General features: G+C 46.3%; 1 protein-coding gene and 1 long non-coding RNA gene across 5 annotated transcripts in view; one reads left to right on the forward strand and one right to left on the reverse strand.

Moving 5' to 3' along the window:
- Window positions 1–13,579, forward strand: part of GCK (glucokinase) — a 53,141-nt gene that overhangs the window by 8,661 nt on the left and 30,901 nt on the right. The window lies entirely within an intron of this gene.
- On the reverse strand, window positions 7,377–9,172 carry LOC308574289. Its single transcript, XR_014002447.1, has 2 exons — window positions 8,851–9,172; window positions 7,377–7,737 (listed from the first exon to the last, which is right to left on the reverse strand). It is a non-coding gene; the product is annotated as an uncharacterized lncRNA (long non-coding RNA).

The following is a 13,579-nucleotide window of genomic DNA, read 5'->3' on the forward strand; positions in this document are numbered from 1 at the left end:
ATAGAAAAAAGACTAGGTTTTGTCCTAACCTTTCAAAGCATGCTCATGGCAGAAACAGACATTCTAGTAGGGCCAGTGCTCTTCATTAGTCCATAAGAGGCAAAACTACATATTACAGGCAACATGGGGTGCATCTCCATATCCAGTTCTCTCCAGCAACTTTCATGGTCATCCTGTTGTGAAACAATGTGGTGATGTCACAACATGGGGCGAGCATTCCTGAGCATTGCAGTGAAGACATGGGAGTTCCATTCCCAACAATAGCTGCTTCCTGGTCTATGCCTCCCTGCATGTTTGAGTCGCGTTGACCCTGTATGTTTGAGTGGCGTTGATCACTTCTTAATACTGAATCAAGATAAAAGACATTGGCCTGGCCATAGAATAATCCTATAGAGATATCTGGGGAACATACTTGGAATTGTAATATAATACTATTATGAATGAATTTGATTTTTATCCCACCCTTCCTGCGGATACTCAAGGCACACAAAATCTCCCTATGCTCTCATTTTTATCATAGCAACAACAGGTTGGTCTGAGAGAGAGACACAGAGGGCATACTTTCTGTCTCACTCTTTCCAGGCAGAGGTCCACACAGAAGTTCAATGTTCAAGCATTGATTTTGTGTGTGTCCTGATTTTTCCTCACTGAGACCTGCTCTTTAAAGCTGAATTGGCACAAACTTCACTTCAGATTTTTGGATTCAGGGGGAGTCGGCAATAACCTGAGGCAGGGGGAGATCATTTAGGGTGATCTCCAGGGGTAAAATCACATGGGAGGTGCCTTATGGCCGGGCCTCCTTCAAAATTGGCACCAATGTGCTCAGCATTAAGAGCAGTTTCCGAGCACAATTCAAAGTGTTGGTGCTGACCTTTAAAGCCCTAAACGGCCTTGGTCCAGTATATCTGAAGGAGCGTCTCCACCCCTATTGTTCTACCCGGACACTGAGGTCCAGCGCCGAGGGCCTTCTGGCGGTTCCCTCACTGCGAGAAGCCAAGTTACAGGGAACCAGGCAGAGGGCCTTCTCGGTAGTGGCACCCTCCCTATGGAACACCCTCCCACCAGATGTCAAGGAGAACAACAACTACCAGACTTTTAGAAGACATCTGAAGGCAGCCCTGTTTAGGGAAGCTTTTAATGTGTGATGCATTACTGTATTTTAATAGTTCGTTGGAAGCCGCCCAGAGTGGCTGGGGAAGCCCAGCCAGATGGGTTTGGTATAAATAATAAAATTATTATTATTATTATTATTATTAGTAGTAGTAGTAGTAGTAGTACTGCTTAGCTGCCATTCACATTTCCCATCAATGCCCTGGAGTGAAGGTACCTGAGGGGCACTGAAGGAAACTAAAATGGTGAGGAGACTCAGCAGCCCAGTGTTGATCTACATGCCATTACCCACTATTGCCCACCACCACAAGATGGATCCACCAGGGCCCATAAACAGGAGATAAGACCATCAATGGCTGCTGTTGAAAGCAGTATGACTCTGGGATGCTGGGAATCACAAGTGTGGAGAGCCCTGTTGCATTCAAGTCCTACTTTTGGGCTTCCATAGGCATCTGCTTCGCCACTGTGAGAACAGGATGGGCTACTGGCCTGATGAAGCAGGACTTGGAAGAGGGTAGCCAGGCCCGGCCCTACCATGAGGCAGAGTGGGGCGGCTGCCTCAGGCGGCAAATATTGAAGGGCAGTGAGTGAAGAGAAGTCTTTGTGCTCTATGCAGCTTGTCCTGCACTGACTAAACTAGACAGAGCAGTGGGAGATGTCGAAATAAGATTCTGTGGTCTGCTGAGCTCTTGCACTGGGAACTGGACTGGGAGAAGGCAACTTCTTGCCCTAAGCTTCAGGCAGCAAAATGATGAGGGTACCCACCATTAGATAACACCCTTCAAACCTTGCAGCTTCACTGCTCTGTCTCCCACAACTCCCCTCTCTCTCCATTGTTTCCTCATATTAATATAGTCTGAGCATATATTCATTAGAAAGTGCTAGTTTTCCGGTCAGGAAAAAATATATATCAAACTTTGCATCAGAGGTCTCGCTGCATCAGCAATTGCCACCTGGGTGTTTCTGAGCAAACAAAGCAACTGATGTAGAATTTCAAAACATGCTGCAATGGTTTGAATTCCACAAGGAGAGTTCCTCCTAGTACCATTTGAAAGGCATACAGTTCACGGAGCCGCAACAATAACAGTTATGCAGCCCACAGATTCCTCCAAGAACGTTTCCTTCCTCTCTCCCCTCCCCCTGTACTTTACAGTACAGGTCCCAGTATTGTCTGTGGCTGAGTGATGACATCAAGTCTTGCACTGAGTAGCTGAGCCATGCTAGTTAAGTAGAGTAGGCCAAGCACTCAGCCAGAAGGTGATCTTTTAAATATTAACCCTGTAGCATCATGCATGTGGCGCAGAAAGGGCAGTCTGACCAATAAGCCATGGATCCGGTGCAAGGAAGAGGGAATGCTTACTTCTCTGTAGGTAACTGGTTGTGGCGAAGTTTGCCAAAAGTCTGCACAATTTATTTAAATGTTTTAATTTGGACACGTTTTCTGCATTGGTGGTGGTGATGGGGAGATTGTTTCTGTCTAGGTGGGAGTATGGGGTGGTCCTTGATTTTAAAAATATACACTCTGCAACAATTTAAGAGCAGAATGAAATGGACACAACTACAGTTATGAATAATAAAGCAGCTGGAGAGAGAGAGAGAGCATTCAAAAACCCGAGCAAAGAGCAAGATTTTAAGTTGATATCTGGGTGAAAAGAGCATATGTGCCTGCTGCATTTTGGAAGGGAGGGAATTCCGATTGTCCATGCTCTAGGGACCTCCTGCTTGGACTACTGCAATGCGCTCTACTTGGGGCTGCCCTTGAAGACAGTTTGGAGGCTGCAGCTCATGCAGAACGAAGCTGCTGGGTTGGTATGTGGGGCACGCGTCACTGGTCCTGAAATTGCTGCGCTAGCTGCCCATTTGTGTTGTTAGCACTAGTGTATAAAACCCTTGGGACCCAAAAAAACACACAGAAGAGTGCCATCTCCTATATTTATTTAATTTGCATGTCATCCTTCATCCAAAGATCACAGGGTGGTTCTCCACATAAAAATGCAGAACGATAACACAAAATGCATAATAAAACCAAAACCAAACCATTGACTCCTACCCAATACACACAGTTGAAAGGCCATAGAATGTTCAATCAGCCAAAGTCCTGGTTATAAAGAAATGCTTTTGCCTGGCACCTAAAGATGTATAGTGAAGGAGCCAAGCAAGCTTCCACAAACTGGGAGCCACTTCAGAAAAGGTCTGTTCTTGTGTGGCTACCCTCTGGACCTCTTGTGGGAGAGGGCTCACAAAGAAGGGCCTCAGAGGATTATCTCAGAGTCTGGGTTGGTTCATATGGGGAGAAGCAGTCTTTGAAGTATTGCAGCCCTGAGCCTTTTGAGGTCAAAACCAGCACTTTGAATTGGGCCTGGAAAGCCATTTGCAGTCACCACAGTCAGGCTAGGGTCGGGGCCTCTTGGGCTTGCCAATCAGATCAGCGGTTCGAATCCCTGCGACAGGGTGAGCTCCCGTTGCTCTGTCCCAGCTCCTGCCGACCTAGCAGTTCGAAAGCATGCCAGTGCAAGTAGATAGATAGGTACCTCTGTGGTGGGAAGGTAAATGGCATTTCCATGCACTCAGGTTTCCGTCACAGTGTTCTGTTGTGCCAGAAGCGGTTTAGTCCTGCTGGCCACATGACCCAGAAAACTGTCTGTGGACAAACACCAGCTCCCTCGGCCTGAAAGTGAGATGAGCGCCGCAACCCCATAGTCGCCTTTGACAGGACTTAACCGTCCTGGGGTCCTTTATCTTACCTTTTAACCTAATATGCTCAAACCATCTTGTCCCGGTGAGCAACCTGGCCACCGAATATCCGCCATCATGGGCCCTACAGTCAGAAGCTGAGGTTTTAGTAGTGGTGCCACTGCAGGGTCCTAACTTGTTGGCAGTCTTCTGACAGTCATCACAGTGTGGATTCCCCAGATCTTCAGAGCACCCTCCCTGGTGAGGTGTGCCTCTCTGTCTCCTTCATTATTAACATTCAAAAGGAAGTTTAAAACATTCTTGTTCACTCAGGCATTTGATGGCTGAAAGAGAATGTTCCTGGCAACATTGAAACTAATAACAATGAGGGTATGTGATTGTTGTTGTGTGCATGTTTTTAAAAAAAGATGTTTAGAACTTCTTACTGTTTTTGGAAGTGTTTTGTGTTTCTAAATATGTGTGTGTGTGTTTTGCTATAAATTGTATTGCTTACTGCGTGGTTGCTGGTTAGCATGAGACTGTACCACAGAGCTTTCCAAACGCTTCATGTTGGCGGCACACTTTTCAGACATGCATCATTTCGTGACACAGTAATTCAGTTTTATTAGCAAACTGCAGGCTAAACTAACCCCTTTTAAGAGATACGGACACCTATCACGTGACACACCTGCACACTGCAGCCGACACACTAACATGTTGCGATACACGGTTTGGAAAGCTCTGCTCTACTGGTTCTCACACAGGAACAGATCTTCCTCATCACATGTTCCGTGATCCTGGGGCAGATGCCAGAAATTGAAGCTGGGACAGCCCAGGTACAGCCAAAGCATATGGCCTACCCATGAGCTATGATCTGTCCCCAAAGTACATGAGCTTATTACACTTTAAGCTAATGAAACACTCAGCACAACTTTCCAGCAGCCGGTGAGAGGGGCGGGGCGAAAGGCAGAGAGACCAACCGTAAGTGGAGACAGAGCCAATGACAGGCAGAGCCCACTCTCCTCCTTGCCGAGTTCTGCAAGGGCAATAAAAATAAGAATGAATGCTAAAGAAACAACCCTCAGATAATCTTACTATCTGGGTGCGGGTGGTGCTGTGGTCTAAACCACTGAGCCTTTTGGGCTTGCCGATCAGAAGGTCAGCGGTTTGAATCCCTGCGAGGGATTGAGCTCCTGTTGCTCTGTCCCAGCTCCTGCCAACCTAGCAATTCGAAAGCACACCAGTGCAAGTAGATAAATAGGTACCACTGCGGCGGGAAGGTCAACGGCGTTTCCGTGCACTCTGGTTTCTGTCACAGTGTGTGTTCCATTGCGCCAGAAGCGGTTTAGTCATGCTGGCCACATGACCTGGAAAGCTGTCTGTGGGCCACCACCGGCTCCCTCAGCCTGAAAGCAAAATGAGCGCCGCAACCCCATAGTCGCCTTTGAGTGGACTTAACCGTCCAGGGGTCCTTTACCTTTTTACCTTTTACTATCTGTAGATCATCTTAGGTCAGGTGTGGGGAACTTTTGGCCCTGCAGATATTGCTTAGCTATGACTCCCATCATCCCAGGCAATTTCCGTGCTTGCTGTAGCTTATGGGAGTTGTAGTTTAGTAACATCTGATGGTCCAAAGGTTCCCCACGCTTGTCTTAACTGGAGATGCCAAGGACTGAACCTGGGACTAGTATTGCAGACTAAGTATATGCAATACTTTTAAGCTGTGTCTCCCTACCCCACCCAAATAAGTCTCTGCACTTCCCTCCATACCCTTTGTCCAGCCTCTCAGTCCAGTTCCTCCATCCCCTCCCTGCAAAATAACTCACATTCCTATCCTGCTGAGCTCTGCATGAAAGAAGAGCCCGTGTTGATCTTACGTTTTTCACAGCCGTGGGTCCCCCCCCCTCTTTCTTCACGTTGACAGTAATAGAGAAAGGCTTTGCAATTAAATAAAGAAAACTAAAAGCAGCTTATTGAACTGTGTGCTAATGGAGGCAGTCAAAGTGCCCTACTTGCCGGGTGTCTCCAGCCTCAACATAAATATATTTCCTATGAGCCAGCAGCTTTGCTCAAATGGACGCTGCAAAACTTCTTGGTAGCCAGGCAGGTACTATAGAGGCTATAGGGGGCCTGCTGAAGGCCTTATGGTATTTGTCTTAAAGCTGATTGATTCTCTAATGGTCCACTCTTTCCCTTACTCTCCATTTCCAGCTTTTTGTGTTTTGTTTGTTTTTTTAAATAACAACCTAGTTATTGCTTAAACTAAGACTTGTATTTCCTTCACAGACCTACAATTTTCAGATTCCCCTGGGAAGAGGGTTTGGTTGTTAAACCACTCTGAAAATTGTAGCTCTGTGAGGGGAATTGGGACCCTCCTAACAGCTCTCAGTACCCTTAACAAACAGCAGCTCCCAGGACTGTCAAAAGCAGTACAAGAGTGCTTTAAATGTGTTGTGTGGGAGTGACCATCGTTGCAAAAAACAGCATTTTCAGAATTTGAGTAGCTCTTTAAAAGGGACAGGAAAGAGAGAAACAGAGGGGAAGAAAAAAGCAGACCCCCTAATCTCTGCCTGAAAGTATAACAATGTCAGATCATTTCAACAAAACTCTTTCAATCCCTTTCTTTGGCTGAAACTACACATATATAAAAAAACACTCTGAATGTTGTTTTTTTTTTTAAAAAAAGTTTAAAAATATATATGGAATTTGCCATTAGCTCACCACCACCACCTAGTGTCACATTTGTATAATGCACTTAAAACACTCCTACCCTGGGTCTGTTTTGATAGACAAATGTACTGTTACACAACACCCCAATCTCCACAGCAGGGTGAGTTTCCAGGGTCTGGGTTCCCTTTTGGTAATTAGGTACAGCAGAGACTGCAGTGTCTTTATGATGTATGGTTCATATCCACAACCTGAGTCTACAGTGGAGGGATTTCCAACATTCACATCTCTCTGGAGCAGCGGGTATAGATGTACAAACAGAGGAACCAGCCTTTGTTGCTGCCTGCTCCAACCAGCCCGCCTAGAGTTCTGCTGGTCCCCCTTGCTTATCAAACCTCTTGCAAAACACCACCATTTTCATTCAGCCTATCACAAACTGTTTCTTTCCCTGCCCACTGACACACACACCTCTCTGTCTCCCCCAGTCTTTGCCCTGGCCACCACAATCTTTGGTTCCTCTTAAGGACTTACCTCCCACACGATGCCCCGGTCCGGAAACAAGTTTAGACGGCATTTTACACTGTTAACTCCAATGTCTGCCAACACGTCTTAATTCTCAAAGCACTGATTAAACCCCAGCACCCAGGAATCTGGAGGGGATCAAGGCACCCACAAACCTGTAACAGTATAGATGACAAGATCCCTAAGCGTGCACTGAGGATGCCTGTACCACATTTTTCTCTCGTTGGGAAATACCGAAGCGATTTTAGATATCCCCTGGAATTAGTGATGATGAGTAAGCCAATGCGACTGCGGTCCTATATTCACTTAGCTAGCTAGGAATGTCCCACTGAACATCTGAGTAGACACGTGCAGGATTGCATGACACATACAGTCAGTGAGTCAGCCAGGTCTAGGCATCATGATATAGATTATGATTTTTTTAAGGCATAAAGGTACATTAGGATAACTTAAAAGTATGGGTGTAAGAAGCTGTTATGTATGAGGTCAGACTATTTTGTCCACCTCATTGGCTCCTCTGGCTGGCAATGACTCTTCAAAGGTCTCTGCCATAGGTGTCTGCAATCCTTTACTGGTGAGTGATGCTGGGACCTTCTGCACCCAAAGGATGTGCTCTTCCAGGGAACTATGGCCTTTACCCAGAAGGAAAAGCAGGCAGGGCAGGGCAGGACATCCTGTAGATGTTGTTGGACTCCTTCGTCCCCAGTCATATGCCCCATGGCAGCTGTGGTCCAGCAACCTCTGGAGAGCATAGGTTCCTCATCCCTGGAATAGGGGGAAAGCCTTGGCTAAATAATGTGGACATTAATTCCATTGCTTCTCTCGTGCTAAACGAATGCTCTGCCACTTGAGCACGGTTACTTCAGGGGTAACCGTGCCCCTGAAGGACCAGATGCGCAGCCTGGGAGTCATTCTGGACTCACAGCTGTCCATGGAGGCACAGGTTAATTCTGTGTCCAGGGCGGCTGTCTACCAGCTCCACCTGCCTGCTCACTGTCTCGCCAGAGTGGTGCATGCTCTAGTTAACTCGCACTTGGACTACTGCAATGCGCTCTACGTGGGGCTACCTTTGAAGGTGACCCGGAAACTGCAATTAATCCAGAATGCGGCAGCTAGACTGGTGACTGGGAGTGGCCACCGGGACCACATAACACCGGTTCTGAGAGATCTGCATTGGCTCCCAGTATGTTTACGAGTACAATTCAAAGTGTTGGTGCTGACCTTTAAAGCCCTAAATGGCCTCTGTCCTGTATACCTGAAGGAGAGTCTCCACCCCCATCGTTCAGCCCAGACACTGAGATCCAGTACCGAGGGTCTTCTGGTGGTTCCCTCATTGCGAGAAGTGAGGTTACAGGGAACCAGGCAGAGGGCCTTCTCGGTAGTGGTGCCCACCCTGTGGAACACTCTCCCTTCAGATGTGAAGGAAATAAGCAGCTATCCTATCTTCAAAAGATATCTGAAGGCAGCCCTGTTTAGGGAAGCTTTTAATGTTTAACAGACCACTGTATTTTAATACTTTGTTGGAAGCAGCTCAGAGTGGCTGGGGAAACCCAGCCAGATGGGCGGGGTATAAATAAATTATTATTATTATTATTATTATTATTATTATTATTATTATTTACAATGGACCTCTGTTTTACATTTTAGATGCAAGCTTTGTCATTAGCTAGCACTGGGGACTTGGGCTGGATTGTCCTGCGATCTCTAATTCCATGCGCCGGCAGTAGTTCTCGGTCACGCCATTATGGCATAGCCTCATCTGCTTACCGGCAGAAAGCTGCAGCGATGAGAACAGCAATGATATCACAGCTGGAGATCTGCAAATAGCTGGAATGAAACTGACCAAGTTAAAATCCATTAACACATATAGACTCACACCTGGCTGGCTGCTCTCCAGCACAGCTGCGCTACTCAAAGAGAAAGGTTTGCCTCTGGAGCCTTCCCTCAACATCCAGGGAAGGGTTGGTTCATTAGCTTAAAGGAGTCATGTCAAAGGCACAAGTGAGCACTCAGGAATCTGTTTGTCTTGGGGAGCACATTCAAAACACTACCAAACCCTTTGTCACGTCAATGCAAAACTGATGACAACACAAACAACAGGCTGTGTGTAACTATATAAATCTTTTTAAATGCAATTCAACATATGTGGAATTCTTATATCAATCTTGTAGTCAGTCATCCATTATGACTGAATCCATTATGTTCCAGGTCCCTGATATACAAGAATACAAGTATGCACGGCTGAAGAAGCCCGGCTGGGTGAAACAAGGAATTATCCTCGAATCCTTGTATTATTTTCTGCATGTGCCATTCTTCCAAGTTTTTCGTCTGATACCTGCATACAAGGAACACTAGAATTCCTAAAAACATCTTCACATGGAACACTCCAAGATTGATATAAGAATTCCACACCATGGACATAGCCAATATAAGAACTGAATAGATTATATATCCTGATCAATCTGCTGGACGTTAATTTCTCATAATATGTTTCATTTATATGATAAGTTGGTCTGTAGAACCCAGTGGCGTAGCGTGGGGGGTGCAGGGGGGGCCGGCCGCACCGGGCGCAACATCTGGGGGTTAGGGTTAGAGGGCGCAAATCCACGGGTTAGGGGGCGCAAATCCACGGGTTAGGGGGCGCAAATTACTTGCCTTGCCCCGGGTGCTGACAACCCACGCTACGCCACTGGTAGAACCATATATTTTGATATGATATGCTGAATCACATTTTAAAAGATTTATATAGTTGCACACGGCCTGTTACATTGTTTGTATTATTATCTCTCTTGGGGAGCAGCTGTTATGAACCATGGCCTATCAGCCTAGGAGTCTAGTGTCATAATAACAATAACAATAACAATAATAATTTATTATTTATACCCCACCCATCTGACCGGGCCTCTCCAGCCACTCTGGGCAGCTTCCAACAAAATATTAAAATACAGTAATGCATCAAACATTAAAAGCTTCCCTAAACAGGGCTGCCTTCAGATGTCTTCTAAAAGACTGGTAGTTGTTCTTCTCTTTGACATCTGGTGGGAGGGTGTTCCACAGGGCGAGTGCCACTTCTGAGAAGGCCCTCTGCTTGGTTCCCTGTAACTTGGCTTCTCGCAGTGAGGGAACCACCAGAAGGCCCTTGGCGTTGGACATCAGTGTTCGGGTAGAACGATGGGGCTGGAGATGCTCCTTCTGATATACTGGACCGAGGCCAGTATATACCAGGATATAAAGAATACCAGGAGCTATATATTACTTAGAGAGGTGGGCACATTCTTCCTCTCCTTGCTTATTGCCTACCCCACCACACCCCCACTGCTGCTGTCTCCTCTCCACCCTGAACCAAGCTGCTGCACCCGGCAACAGGCTGTAGGAAGGCAGTTCTTATAGCAGCTGTGAATGTATGTGCTGTGCACTATGATGTAATTGCATTCAGGATGTGTTTCCTAATTGGCTGGGATTACCTAGCAAAAGTGAATATTCTCAAACTGACAAATGGAACAGGTGAAGGTTCATATTGAGGGAAACCAAACTTCAAACAGGTGTGGGCAGCGAACTACTCAAAGGAACAATATCTCCCCGAAAACCAAAATGTATAGTCATGAAAATTTAGCACAGCGTAATGGGATACTGCTCCCATAGGCAGAACTGTCAGGGTTATTGCAATATCGTAATGTGAGATATATAAACTAGGCTACATACCTTTTTAAAAAATGTCTCTAAAGCGTATGGAGATATTCAGGCGTCATGGTCAGATGAAGCCCACCTAATGTGAGACGAATTAACTCTTTTGCCCTCTTTTGTCTACCTTTCCAGGGGCAAAGCCAAGCATTGTATACTTTCTGTGACTAGAATTACATCGATTGCTGAGTCCTAAAATGAACTGCGTTTTGCCTGAATCAGTAAGGGAAAGGCGGTTAGGGCAGGAGGCAGGATTTTAAAATATAGGTTCAGGTGCCTTTTAAGGTTGGGAGGCCCAGATTTGGGCTTCTATTTTTGCTCTTATCTATTTGTACAGCACATGTAATTTTGAATGACTTTTGCTGCCACAAATGAATGCTTCAGTGCAGCATCCCGGCATCAGGTAAATAATTAACTCTCAGACCTAGTCCCCAACTGCAGTAATAAACCTGTGTCTGGGCTGTACACTTCAGAACACTTCTTCCTGGCATCCATATTTCCTCCCCGTCTGGGGATTTGTTTTCTCATCACCATTTCCTCTATTTCCAATGTTCAGGTGGTAAGTGCTGTTCCAGACCCCCCCGCCCCAAGTGTCCCTATTTTCCAGGAACAGTCCTGGATTCACAGAAGCCACCCTGGTTTCTGATCTGATCCCAGAATGTCCCGCTTTTCCTTAGGACGTCCCTATTTTCATCAGAGAACTGTTGACTAGCATGCAGTTATCTGACTCCCCCCCCCCCCAAGACATCTGAAGGCAGCCCTTTATAAGGAAGTTTTTTTAAAAAAAAATGTTTAGTGTTTTATTATGTTTTTATATATATTGAAGCTGCCCGGAGAGGTTGGCGTAGCCCAGTCAGTTGATTGGGGTATACTGTATTTTTCGCTCTATAAGACACACTTTTTACCTCCTAAAAAGAAAGGGGAAATGTGTGTGCATCTTATGGAGCGAATGCAGGCTGTGCAGCTATCGCTGAAGCCAGAACAGCAAGAGGGATTGCTGTGCAGCGATCCCTCTTGTTGTTCTGGCTTCTGGGATTCAGAATATTTTTTTTCTTGTTTTCCTCCTCCAAAAAATAGGTGCGTCTTATGGTCGGGTGCGTCTTATAGAGCGAAAAATATGGTAAATGTTAAAATTATTATGACCTTGATGGAATAGGACGTCCCTGTTTTCATTGGAGAAATGTTGGTGGGGATGCTGTGCCTTATGTAGCCAACATGACCCCACCCATGCACAAGACCAGGGTATCAGTAGGCTTGGGGAAACCCAAAGGTTTGCAGAAGTCCAAAGAATTATTATTTTTTGGTGCAGGGACCCAAAACAGCCCAATTTGTGCTCTCACTGTACATTGAATGCTGATTGACTGATTGGTGGCGGTGATAGGAAGATGGAAATTGGGGGTGGAATGGGTGAAATCCCAAACAGGAAACACACTACATCACAATATCTTGGTGGAGGTTCTACTTGTATGTACTACTAGCAGCCTCAGTCTCCCAGTGCCTGTCTCGTACTGGTCAAAATGGTACCACTCATGTGCAAGACATGGTGGTTTGCTTTTTGGATTCTGGGTCTGTGGTTCTCCACCTTGGTTGTAAAGAAAAACTTTTAATCCATTATATTTCCCTTTCCCCTCTCAACCCCACCTTCTCTGTTCTTATCTTCCCATCATCAACATTGCCGAAGAAGGCTGTAGCAGGCATAGGCAAACTCCCGCCCTCCAGATGTTTTGGGGTTACAACTCCCATCTTCCGTAGCTAACAAGACCAGTGGTCAAGGGATGATGGGAATTGTAATTCCAAAATATCTGGAGGGCCGGAGTTTGCCTATGCCTGGTCTACAGGATCACTAGGCAAGGACCATGTCGCTCCAGTGTTTAGTGTCTCATGCACAGAACAGTTGTAACGCTTCTCTCAGCGGGCTCTCAGCGTTTGTCCAGAAGGCACCTCTGATGTTCACACAACCACATTTGGGTGCCTGTGAGAGAAATAACTAACAGCTGGCAAAGACACACACACACACGGAACATAAGTCTTTTGAAACTGACATGTCTAATCCTCTTAAGCGTGACCATTACTTTGCACAAAAATACTCAGCTGGCCTAAATGCTATTGTGTTAGCAACATCTCATTCAAAGTTGAGCAAAAAAAACACCCCACTGTCTGGGTTGTTTCGGAACAAAATCACCTGTTAGTAAGCTGTCATCCGTTGGAAGCTGTCTTCATGAAAATAAAATATGTTCCTCAAATTCTTTGCAGATAGACAATAATTGCATCAAGGAGAATGTGGCCTTAGAAACATAATTTGCCACCCTAGGCTCCTTTGGGAGGAAAGGCAAGATATATATTGAATGCATGCATGAATGAATAACATAGAGAATAGTTGTTTTCTAGAGCAGTGGTTTTCAACCCGTGTGCCATGGCACCTTGGGGTATCTTGATGCCCTCTCGCATCTCTGCCTCCCAAAGGCTTGCACAGCCATTTGTTGCAGCTACCCAGGCGGTTGGTGCCTCTGGGCCTGGTCAGGGGGTGCTTCCCCGTCTCCTGTGGGGCAGTGTGTGGAGGCACCTCTCTTTGGGGTGGGGGGGCAGTTCAGAGACCAGGGATGGCAGCAGCGGCTGCCCGGAGGACTCCCAAGGAGAGGGGAGAGGAGAGGAGGCTGAGGGAACACTCCACAAGGGGAGCATTTGAAAAAGGGTGAGAGGCTGCCAGCTCTGCAGGCAAGGGGTGACATAACTGGGATCCTGAGCCCCACGGGGGTGCTGCAGAAAGAATGTAGTTGGCCAAGGGAGCCATGGACCCAAAAAGGTTGAAGGTCTGGTCTAGAGCCATGGACCCAAAAAGGTTGAAGGTCTGGTCTAGAGCAATATTGTTGTATGAACATCTCCCATCTGCAATTATTAAGTGGTATAAGTGGTATGGGACGTGGGT

This window comes from Podarcis bocagei, assembly GCF_964188305.1.
Source record: "Podarcis bocagei genome assembly, chromosome: 15".
Lineage (NCBI taxonomy): Eukaryota > Metazoa > Chordata > Lepidosauria > Squamata > Lacertidae > Podarcis > Podarcis bocagei.